The sequence below is a fragment of the Symphalangus syndactylus genome, chromosome X, assembly GCF_028878055.3.
Source record: "Symphalangus syndactylus isolate Jambi chromosome X, NHGRI_mSymSyn1-v2.1_pri, whole genome shotgun sequence".
NCBI classification, from domain to species: Eukaryota; Metazoa; Chordata; class Mammalia; order Primates; family Hylobatidae; genus Symphalangus; species Symphalangus syndactylus.
Window position 1 is genome coordinate 17,993,311 of NC_072447.2, and position 12,544 is coordinate 18,005,854.

Consider the following 12,544-nt stretch of genomic DNA (forward strand, 5'->3'; position numbering starts at 1 on the left):
CGTGTCTGTGGTCCCAGCTACTCTGGAATCTGAGGTGGGAGGATTGCTTGAGCTTGGGGGTTCAAGGGTGCAGTGAGCTGTGATCTCACCACTGCACTCCAGCCTAGTTGACAGAGCAAGACTCTGTCTCAAAACAATAAAAAAAATAAATAAAATAAAATAATGAAGAGTGGGTGAGGTCAGGAGTTCCAAGACCAGCCTGGCCAAAATGGTGAAACCCTGTGTCTACTGAAGATATAAGAAATTAGCTACGGCCGGGCACGGTGGCTCACGCCTGTAATCCCAGCACTTTGGGAGGCCGAGATGGGCGGATCACAAGGTCAGGAGATCGAGACCATCCTGGCTAACACGGTGAAACCCCGTCTCTACTAAAAATACAAAAAATTAGCCGGGCGTGCTGGCGGGCGCCTGTAGTCCCAGCTACTGGGGAGGCTGAGACAGGAGAATGGCGTGAACCCGGGAGGCGGAGCTTGCAGTGAGCCGAGATCGCGCCACTGCACTCCAGCCTGGGCAAGAGAGCGGGACTCCGTCTCAAAAAAAAAAAAAAAAAAAGAAATTAGCTAGGTGTGGTGTCCGGCACCTGTAGTCCCGGCTACTCCGGAGGCTGAGGAAGGAGAAGGCTTCAACCCAGGAGGCGGAGGTGGTGGTGAGCAGAGATTGGACCACTGCACTCCAGCCTGGGCGACAGAACAAGACTGTGTCTCAAAAAAAAAAAAAAAAAAGAAAAGAAAAGAAAAAAGGAAAAAAAGAGTGGAGATAATTACAACAACCTACTCTTTAAATTCTTAACAAATGGATTGGGTGCGGTGGCTCACACCTATAATTCCAGCACTTTGGGAGGCCGAGGCGGGAGGATCACTTGAGGTCAGGAGTTCGACACCAGCCTGGCCAACATGATGAAACCCCGTCTCTACTAAAAATACAAAAACTACCAGGCACAGTGGCACACGCCTGTAACCGCAGCTACGTGGCAGGCTGAGGTATGAGAATCGCTTGAACCCAGGAGGTGGAGGATGCAGTAAGCCGAGATCATACCACTTTACTCCAGCCTAGGGGACAGAGTGAGACTCTGTCTTAAAAAAATAAATAAAATAAAAATAAATTTTAAACAAATGGGGCCAGGCGCGGTGGCTCACACCTGTAATCCTAGAACTTTGGGAGCCCGAGGCAGGCAGACCACAAGGTCAGGAGTTCGACACCAGCCTGGCCAACATGGTGAAACCCGTCTCTACTAAAAATGCGAAAATTACCAGGCACAGTGGCACACGCCTGTCACCCCAGCTACGTGGCAGGCTGAGGCAGGAGAATCGCTTGAACCCAGGAGGTGGAGGATGCAGTGAGCCGAGATCAGGACACTTCACTCCAGCCTGGGGGACAGAGTGAGAGTCTGTCTTTTTTTCTTTTTCTTTTTCTTTTTTTTTTTTTTTTGAGACGGAGTCTCGCTCTGTTTCCAGGCTGGAGTGCAGTGGCACGGTCTCGGCTCACTGCAACCTCCGCCTCTCGGGTTCAAGTGATTCTCCTGCCCCAGCCTCCTGAGTAACTGGGATTACAGGCACGCACCACCACGCCCACCTAATTTTTTGTATGTTTAGTAGAGATAGGGTTTCACCACTTTATCCAGGGTGATGTCCAACTCCTGAGGTCAGGCAATCCACCTGCCTCGGCCTCCCAAAAGCGCTGGGATGATAGACGGGAGCCACACCAGGCCGGGCTGCTTCTATACATTTTAGGGAGACGTGAGACATGAATCAAACATATTTAAGATACACGTTGGTTCAGTCCAGAAAAATGGGGAAACTCAAAGGGAAAGCTCCCAGGTTATAGATAGATTTAAACATTTTGTGATTGGTAATTGTTTGAAATAATTTTTTTTTTTTTTTTTTGAGACGGAGTTTCACTCTTGTCCAGGCTAGAGTGCAGTGGCGTGATCTCAGCTCAGTGCAACCCCCACCTCTCGGGTTCAAACGATTCTCCTGCCTCAGCCTCCGGAGTAGCTGGGATTACAGGCATGCGACACCACGCTCGGCTAATTTTGTATTTTTAGTAGAGACGGGGTTTCTCCATGTTGGTCAGGCTGGTCTCTAACTCCTGACCTCGGGTGATCCGTTCGCCTTAGCCTCCCAAAGTGCTGAGATTACAGGCGTGAGCCACTGTGCCCAGCTGAGAATTATTATCAATAGAAAAGAATGTCTGGGTTATAATGGTATAGGGTTTGGGGACCAATGTTTTATCAAGCAGATGACACCTCCAGGGAGCAGGCTTCAGAGAGAATAGATTGTTTCTCGTTTTTTCTTTTTTTTTGGAGATAGAGTGTTGCTCTGTTGTCCAGGCTGGAGTGAAGTAGCGTGATCTCAGCTCACCACAACCTCCGCTTCCCGGGTTCAAGTGATTCTTCTGCCTCAGCCTCCCAAGTAGCTGGGATTACAGGTGCCACCATGCCTGGCTAATTTTTTTATTTTTATTTTTGCCACTGCACCCAGCCGATTGTAAATATTTCTTATTCAGACTTAAGATCTGTGTTGGGCCAGGCTCGGTGGCTCATGCCTGTAATCCCAGCACTTTGGGAGGCTGAGGAGGGTGGATCACCTGAGGGAGTTCAAGACCAGCCTGGCCAACATGGTGAAACCCCGTCTCTACTAAAAATACAAAAATTAGCCTGGCGTGGTGGCACATGCCTGTAATCCCAGCTACTAGGGAGGCTGAGGCAGGAGAATTGCTTGAACCTGGGAGGCAGAGGTTGCGGTGAGCTGATATCATGCCACTGCACTCCAGCCTGGGTGACAGAGTGAGACTCCACTTCAAAAATAAAATAAAATAAAAATAGGACTCTAATTTTCCCTCCACTTTTCTGTGTAAAAACTGGCCATAAAGGCCGGGCACAGTGGCTCACGCCTGTAATCCCAGCACTTTGGGAGGCCGAGGCAGGCTGATCACCTGAGGTCGGGAGTCTGAGACCAGCCTGACCAACATGGATAAACCCCATCTCTACTAAAAATACAAAATCAGCCAGGTGTGGTGGCACATGCCTGTAATCCCAGCTACTAGGGAGGCTGAGGCAGGAGAATCGCTTGAACCTGGGAGGCGGAGGTTGCGGTGAGCTGAGATCGCACCATTGCATTCCAGCCTGGGTGACAGAGTGAGATTCCACCTCAAAAATAAAATAAAATAAATAGGCCGGGCACGGTGGCTCATGCCTGTAATCCCAGCACTTTGGGAGGCCAAGACAGGCGGATCACAAGGTCAGGAGATCGAGACCATCCTGAACAACATGGTGAAACCCAATCTCTACTAAAAATACAAAAAATTAGCCGGGCGTGGTGGTGGGCACCTGTAGTCCCAGCTACTTGGGAGGCTGAGGCAGGAGAATGGCATGAACCCAGGAGGCGGAGCTTGCAGTGAGCCGAGATCTCGCCACTGCACTCCAGCCTGGGCAACAGAGCGAGACTCCGTCTAAAATAAATAAATAAATAAATAAAAATAGGACTCTAATTTTCCCTCTCCTTTTCTGTGTAAAAACTAGCCGTAAGGAAATTCTGTCACCTCCCTTGTTTGTCTGAAGATCCTAAGAGTTCTATTCCAGAGAGGAATGTGAATTCCATTCTTTTCTTCTGCCCCACACCCAGAAGAAATGAGCTCTGCTCAGAGACACCGAGAAGAATCTAGAAAGACAGGCCTGGCTGAATTTCCTCACTCATCCATTAGCCTTAGATCAGGCCCTTTTCCACCAATTCTGTTTCTACACAGCTGTCCAGACTGTATTAAACCTAAGCTTAAAAATGAACAGTTTCACGCCTGGCACGGTGGCTCGTGCCTGTCATCCCAGCACTTTGGGAGGCTGAGGCGGGTGGATTACGAGGTCAAGAGATTGAGACCATCCTGGCCAACATGGTGAAACCCTGTCTCTACTAAAACTACAAAAATCAGCCTGGCGTGGTGGCGTGTGCCTGTAATCCCAGCTACTCAGGAGGCTGAGGCAGGAGAATCGCTTGAACCTGGGAGTGGAGGTTGCGGGTGAGCTGAGGTCAAACCACTGCACTCCAACCTGGGTGACAGAGTGAGACTCAGTCTCAAAAAAAAGAATGTGCCAGGATCATCTATTACTCTGTGGTTTTTCTGCAGACAGATCATTTGGGCCTAGGAGTTCGAGACCAGTCTGGGCAACGTAGCGAGACCTCGTGTGTACAAATAAGTTTTTTTATAAAATTGCCTGGGCGCAGTGATCCCAGCCTGTCATCCCAGCACTTTGCGAGGCCGAGGCAGGCGGATAACGTGAGGTAGGAGTTCGAGACCAGCCTGGCCAATAGGGTGCAACCCCATCTCCACTAAAAATACAAAAATTAGCTGGACGTAATGCTGCATGCCTGTAATCCCAGCTACTCAGGAGGCTGAGGTATGAGAATCACTTGAACCCAGAGGCGGAGATTGCAATGAGTTGAGATCACACCACTGCACTCCAGCCTGGGGGACAGAGTGAGACCCTGTCTCAAAAAAAAAAAAAAAACCAAAAAAAACAAAACAACAACAGAAAAAAAAAAAGGAGAAAAGGAAAAACAGGTTTATAGCGTCTCCACAGGCTCCTGTTATCACTAATGTAAGCCACAAATAAAATTTGAATGCTTGCTCAACCATCCAAATGGATCCCTTCCCTCAGCTAATGACATTTGAAAGTTAAGGCCGGGCGCGGTGGCTCACGCCTGTCATCCCAGCACTTTGGGAGGCCGAGGTGGGCAGATCATGAGGTCAGGAGATCGAGACCATCCTGGCTAACATGGTGAAACCCCGTCTCTACTAAAAATACCAAAGAATTAGCCGGACATGGTGGTAGGTGCCTGTAGTCCCAGCTACTCGGGAGGCTGAGGCAGGAGAATGGCGTGAACCCAGGAGGCGGAGCTTGCAGTGAGCCAAGATCGAACCACTGCACTCCAGCCTGGGTGACAGAGTGAGACTCTGTCTCAAAAAAAAAAAAAAAAAAGAAAGTTAACCTCCTGAAAGTCTAGTTCAGGCCATCATAGAGAGTGGGGCCAGACATGCCTCATTACAGCCTCCTGCCTTTAGAATTCAGGCACAGCTGACTAGCGTTCACATGAAAACCAAGATCATAAGATTCACAAAACAGGCTGGCACAGTGGCTCACACCTGTAATCCCAGCACTTTGGGAGGCAGGGGGGGCGGATCACCTGAGGTCGGGAGTTCGAGAACAGCCTAGCTAACATGGTGAAACCCCATCTCTACTAAAAATACAAAAAAAAAAAAAAAAAAATTAGTTGGGCAGGATGGCACATGCCTGTAATCCCAGCTACTCGGGAGGCTGAGGCAGGAGAATCGCTTGAACCCGGGAGGTGGAGGTTGTAGTAAGATGAGATTGTGCCATTGCACCCCAGCCTGGGTGTTGCAGCGAGACTATCTCAATTTGAAAAAAAACCAAAAAACAAAAAAAACAAACAAAAAAAACAACAGAGATCATAAGATTGACAAAACACGCCAGGCGTGGTGGCTCACACCTGTAATCCCAGCACTTTGGGAGTCCGAGGTGGGCAGATTGCCTGAGGTCGGGAATTTAAGACCAGCCTGGCCAGCATGGTGAAACCCCGTCTCTGCTAAAAATACAAATATGAGCCAGGTGTGGTGGGCGGGCACCTGTAATCCCAGCTACTCAGAGGGTGAGGCAGGAGAATTGCTTGAACCGCGGAGGCGGAGGTTGCAGTGAGCTGAGACCTCGCCACTGCACTCCAGCCTGGGCGACAGAGCGAGACTGTGTCTCAAAAAAAAAAAAAAAAAAAAAAAAAATAGACGAAACAGGCCTCCAGGTAGCAGACTTCAGAGAGAATAGATTCCCAATGGTTTTTGCTCGAGTTAAGGTCACTGTGGATTTTAATGCTGAAGGTGTGGCTGGGCGCAGTGGCTCACGCCTGTAATCCCAGCACTTTGGGAGGCCGAGGCGGGCGGATCACGAGGTCAGGAGATCGAGATCATCCTGGCTAACACGGTGAAACCCCATCTCTACTAAAGATACAAAAAAATTAGCCTGGCGTGGTGGCGGGCACTTGTAGTCCCAGCTACTCGGGAGGCTGAGGCAGGAGAATGGCGTGAACCTGGGAGGCGGAGGTTGTAGTGAGCTGAGATCATGCCACTACACTCCAGCCTGGGCGACAGAGCAAGACTCCATCTCAAAAAATAAAATAAAATAGTGCTTGCTTCGGCAGCACATATACTAAAATTGGAACGATACAGAGAAGATTAGCATGGCCCCCGCGCAAGGATGACACGCAAATTCGTGAAGCGTTCCATATTTTTTGCTGCTATAAAGACACATGCACACGTATGTTTATTGTGGCACTATTCACAATAGCAAAGACTTGGAACCAACCCAAATGTCCAACAACGATAGACTGGATTAAGAAAATGTGGCACATATACACCATGGAATACTATGCAGCCATAAAAAATGATGAGTTCATGTCCTTTGTAGGGACATGGATGAAACTGGAAAACATCATTCTCAGTAAACTATCGCAAGGACAAAAAACCAAACACCGCATGTTCTCACTCATAGGTGGGAATTGAACAATGAGAACTCATGGACACAGGAAGGGGAACATCACACTCCGGGGCCTGTTGTGGGGTTGAGGGAGGGGGGAGGGACAGCATTAGGAGATACACCTAATGCTAAATGACGAGTTAATGGGTGCAGCACACCAACATGGCACATGGATACATATGTAACAAACCTGCACATTGTGCACATGTACCCTAAAACCCTAAAGTATAATAATTAAAATAAAATAAAATAAAATAAAATAAAATAAAATAAAATAATGCTGAAGGGGTATCATGAGGCTTGTCCGACCTTCTCTCCATCATGGTCTCAACCACTTTTTCATGTTGTTGATGAAAAGAGTCAAACTCTGTGAAATATTTGAAGACATTCATTCTGAGCCAAATACGATGATCATGGCCCGTGACACAGCCCTCAGGAGGTTCTGAGAACGTGTGTCCAAGGTGGTCGGGCACAGCCTAGTTTTATACATTTTAGGGAAGCATGAGACATCAATCAAATACATTTAAGAAACGCATTGGTTTGGGCCAGAAGCGGTAACTCACAGCTGTAATCTCAGCACTTTGGAAGGCCAAGGCAGGTGGATCACCTCAGGTCAGGAGTTCAAGACCAGCCTGGACAACATGGCGAAACCCCATCTCTACTAAAAATACAAACATTAGCCAGGTGTGATGGTGCATGTCTGTAATGCCAGCTCCTCAGGTGGCTGAGGCGGGAGAATTTCTTGAACTCAGGAGGCTGAGGTTGCAGTGAGCCGAGATCCTGCCATTGCACTCCAACCTGGCGAGAGAGCGAGACTTTGTCTCAAAAAAAAAAAGCGGGGTGTCAGGCACGGTGGCATAAACCCAGCACTTTGGGAGGCCGAGGCAGACGAATCACTTGAGGTCAGGAGTTTGAGACCAGCCTGACCAACCTGGAGAAACCCCCGTCTCTACTAAAAATACAAAATTAGTTAGGCATGGTGGTGCATGCCTGTAATCCCAGCTACTCGGGAAGCTGAGGCAAGAGAATCACTTGAACCTGGGAGGTGGAGGTTGCGGTGAGCTGAGATTGTGCCACTGCACTCCAGCCTGGGCAACAAGAGCAAAACTCCGTCTCAAAAAAAAAAAAAAAAAAAATTGGATAAGAATTTAAGGTTTGTAGGGCATGAGTCCCCAGACATCTTAGATAGGAGTTTGGGTAAGATAAAAAAAAATCAGAGCGATCGGACGCAGTGGCTCACGCCTGTAATCCCAGCACTTTGGGAGGCCAAGGCGGGTGGATCATGAGGTCAGGAGATCGAGACCATCCTGGCTAACATGGTGAAACCCCGTCTCTACTAAAAATACTAAAAATTAGCTGGGCGTGGTGGCGGGCACCTGTAGTCTCAGCTACTCGGGAGGCTGAGGCAGGAGAATGGCGTGAACCTGGGAGGCGGAGCTTGCAGTGAGCCGAGATCGCGCCACTGCACTCCAGCCTGGGTGACAGAGCGAGACTCCGTCTCAAAAAAAATCAGAGCTTCCTCCTCAATGTTAACTCCAAAACATCCTTGGCAGAGAGGAGGGGTGCACTCAGATGGTTGTGGGGGGCTTAGAATTTTATTTTGGGTTAGCGGTAGTTGGCCGGGCACAGTGGCTCATGTCTGTAATCCCAGCACTTTGGGAGGCCAAGGCAGGTGGATCACCTGAGGTCAAGAGTTCAAGACCAGCCTGGCCAACATGGCGAAACCCCGTCTCTACTAAAAATACAAAGATTAGCTAGGCTTAGTGGTGCACGTCTGTAATGCCAGCTACTCAGCTACTGAGGCAGGAGAAACGCTCGAACCCGGGAGGCGGAGGTTGCAGTGAGCCGAGATTGCACCATTGTACTCCAGCCTGGGCAACAGAGTGAGAGTCCGTCTCAAAAAACAAAACAAAATACCTGTAATGTCATCTACTCAGCTACTGAGGCAGGAGAAACGCTCGAACCTGGGAGGCGGAGGTTGCAGTGAGCCGAGATTGCACCATTGCACTCCAGCCTGGGCAACAGAGCGAGAGTCCGTCTCAAGAAACAAAACAAAACAAAACAAACCCGTAGCTAATAAGTAGCCCCTGCAAAGGACATCAGTTTGGGAGTTTTTGGCCCAAACCTGGGAGAATAATAAGATGTGGGAAATTCTTTGTGTGGGCAGAAGATCATGCAGAGCGGGAAGCCCAGTCTCCGTTTCTTGGAAAGCCTGGTTGTCATCTGTTCTCAGAACCTTTCTCTCAGCCACTAATCTTTAGGATAAACTGCCAGACAAGAGGGGCTTGAAATCCTGCAACTCACAGCTTCCGGGTAATCCTCGGTTCTTGAGAAGTAGAAACCGACCCCTCTGGGCCATGGGATTTTGGTTCTGGAAGTTCTGTGGGCTCCAGAGGAATGAGGGTTTTTTGGTTTTTGGTTTTTGTTATGAGACGGAGTTTCACTCTTGTCACCCAGGCTGGAGGGCAGTGGCACGATCTTGGCTCACTGCAACCTCCGCCTCCCGGGTTCAAGAGCTTCTCCTGCCTCAGCCTTCCAAGTAGCTAGAAGTACAGGTGCCTGCCACCACGCCTGGCTAATTTTTCTTTCTTTCTTTTTTTTTTGTATTTTTAGTAGAGACAGGGTTTCGCCATGTTGGCCAGCCTGGTCTCAAACTCCTGACCTTAAGTGATCCACCCCTCTCGGCCTCCCAAAGTGCTGGGATTACAGGCATGAACCACTGCGCCTGGTCAGCAAGAGATTTTTTTTTTTTTTTTTTTAATGTTTTGAGACGGAGTTTCACTCTCCTCACCCAGGCTGGAGTGTAGCGGCACAATCTCAGCTCACTGCAACCTCCTGGGTTCAAGCGATTCCCCTGCCTCAGCCTCCCGAGTAGCTGGGATTACAGGTGCCGGCCACCATGCCCAACTAATTTTTTTCGGGTTTTTTTTTTTTTTTTAGACAGAGTCTCGTTCTGTTGCCCAGGCTGGAGTGCAGTGGCACGATCTCGGCTCACTGCCACCTCCACCTCCCGGGTTCAAGCGATTCTCCTGCCCCAGCCTCCCAAGTAGCTGGGATTACAGGCATGTGCCACCGTGTCCGGCTAATTTTTGTATTTTTAGTAGAGATGGGGTTTCTCCCTGTGGGTCAGGCTGGTCTCGAACTCCTGACCTCAGGTGATCTGCCCCCCCTCGGCTTTCCAAAGTGCTGGGATGACAGGGTGAGCCATTGCACTGGCCTTTTTTTGGTATTTTTAGTAGAGATGGTGTTTCACCATCTTGGCTAGGCTGGTGTTGAACTCCTGACTTCAGGTAATCAGCCCGCCTCAGTCTCCCAAAGTGATGGGATTACAGGTATGAGCCGCTGCACCCGGTCAGCAAGAGATTTGATTTGTTTTGTTTTGAGATGGAGTTTCACTCTTGTCGTCCACGCTGGAGTGCAGTGGCATGAACTCAGCTCACTGCAACCTTTGCCTCCCGGGTTCAGGTGATTCTCCTGCTTCAGCCTCCTGAGTAGCTGGGATTACAGGCGCCCGCCATCACGCCCGGTTAATATTTCTTTGGTGTTTTTAGTAGGGATGGTGTTTCGCCATGTTGGCCAGGCTGGTCTTGAACTCCTGACCTCGTGATCTGCCCGCCTCAGCCTCCCAAAGTGCTGGGGTGAGCCAGCGAGCCCAGCCCAGAAGCATGAGCTTTTTGTCATGGAGAATTTCCAGTTGGGAAGGAGTTATCTGGACAGGATCATTCTGATCACACTGCCCCAGGGAGACCCCTGTGAGGGGCGCTTTCTGTCATGTAGAGAACAAAGAACAGCCTGAATGAGAAGCTCTCCGGCAGCATCATCAGTGCTTCCAACCCGGCAGAGAGCAGGTGCTCTGTAGACCCCTCCCCACAGGTGAATGGTTTCTCCCTGGGGAAGCTGAGCCCCCTCTCCTTGCCCCTTAATCCCATTCCCATTCCCCTGAGAGCAGAGCTTCTATTTCTTTCTTTCTTTCTTTTTTTTTTGAGACAAAGTCTCGCTCCTGTTCCCCAGGCTGGAGTGTAGTGGCATGATCTCGGCTCACTGCAACCTCTGTCTCCCGGGTTCAAGCGATTCTCCTGCCTCAGCCTCCTGAATAGCTGGAATGACAGGCGGCTGCCACCACGCCCGGCTAATTTTCCTATTTTTAGTAGAGATGGGGTTTCACCATGTTAGCCATGCTGGTCTCTAACTCCTCTGACCTCAGGTGATCTTCCCGCCTCGACCTCCCGAAGTGCTGGGATGACAGGCGTGAGCCACCGCGGCCAGCCCAGAGCTTTTATTTCTTATCTCTGCATTACCCCGACTCAACCTTCTTGCCAGCTCCCCTGCTCCCCTACTCCACCTCCTCCCCAACCCACCTCCTCCTTCACCTGCTTCTAGCCCCTTCCAGGAAAGCTGATGTCCCTTGTGAAAGAAAAATAAATTGCCGGGCGCGGTGGCTCACGCCTGTAATCCCAGCACTTTGGGAGGCAGAGGCGGGTGAATCACGAGGTCAGGAGATCGAGACCATCCTGGCTAACACGGTGAACCCTGTCTCTACTAAAAATACAAAAAAGTAGTCGGGCGTGGTGGCACATGCCTGTAATCCCAGCTATTCGGGAGGCTGAGGCAGGAGAATGGCGTGAACCCAGGAGGCAGAGGTTGCAGTGAGCCGAGATCGTGCCACTGCACTCCAGCCTGGGCGGGAAGAAAGAAAAATAAATCTTTGGGCCCCGCTGAGAACTGCTTAGGGCCTTTCCCTCTCATTCTATTCAAAGTGATAACTTTGCTCACTGAGATAGATGCATATCTAACTGCCTCCTTTAGAGAGGCTAACCAGAAACTCAAAAGAATGCAGCCATTTGGGAGGCAGACACGGGTGGATCACCTGAGGTCAGGGGCGTGAGCCACCGCCCCTGGCCCATCTTGCTTATGTTGATTGATTTCTTATGTCTCCCTAGAATGTATAAAACCCAACTGTGAGGCCGGGCGCGGTGGATCACACCTGTAATCCTAGCACTTTGGGAGGCCAAGGTGGGCAGATCGCCTGAGGTCAGGAGTTAGAGACCAGTCTGACCAACATGGAGAAACCCTGTCTCTACTAAAAATACAAGATTAGCCAGGCATGGTGGCGCATGCCTGTAATCCCAGCTACTCGGGAGGCTGAGGCCAGAGAATCGCTTGAACTCGGGAAGTGGAGGTTGTGATGAGCCAAGATTATGCCACTGCACTCCAGCCTGGGCCACAAGAGTGAAACTCCATCTCAAAGCAAACAAACAAAGAAACAAACAAAAAACAAATCCCACTGTGCTCTGAGCCCCTTACGCACCTGTCGCGGCTCTACATCCTTAGTTCTGGCTAAATAACTTCCTAAACTGACTGAGACCTGTCTCAGTTATTCAAGGTTCACGCTGGATACACGCTGGTTGGGTGACACATCATTGTCCCGTGAGAAGCCCCCAACCTTGGCAAAATCAACTTTCTTTTTTTTTTTTTTTGAAACGGAGTCTGGCTCTGTCCCCCAGGCTGGAGTGCAGTGGCACAATCTCGGCTCACTGCAAGCTCCACCTCCCGGGTTCAGGCCATTCTCCCGCCTCAGCCTCCCGAGTAGCTGGGACTACAGGCGCCCACCACCACGCCCAGCTAATTTTTTGTATTTTTAGTAGAGACGGTGTTTCACCGTGTTAGCCAGGATGGTCTCGATCCCCTGACCTTGTGATCCACCCGCCTCGGCCTCCCAAACTGCTGGGATTACAGGCGTAAGCCACCACGCCCTGCCAACTTTCTAAATTCACTGGGTCCTGTCTCAGATTTGCAGGGTTCACACTCATATAGGGGCCGCAGCTTTCTATTCCTGATTCCCTAGGGAACCCAGCGCTGCTCTGACATGACTGACGCCGCAGGTGCTGTGGCTAAAACCGCCTTTGCGAAATGCTAACTGAGGAAATTAGGACGGTGAAAGAGGCCAGACCTAACTGACTCTGTCTTGCTTCAAACGTTGAAGCTGTCCTTGTTCTTCCCTGGGCG

General features: G+C 50.0%; 1 non-coding gene across 1 annotated transcript; it reads left to right on the forward strand.

The window, feature by feature from the left end:
* Positions 1-6,187: 6,187 nt before the first annotated feature.
* LOC129476500 (U6 spliceosomal RNA) lies at positions 6,188-6,294 on the forward strand. Its single transcript, XR_008654941.1, has one exon. It is a non-coding gene; the product is annotated as a U6 spliceosomal RNA (small nuclear RNA).
* The last annotated feature ends 6,250 nt before the right edge of the window (positions 6,295-12,544 follow it).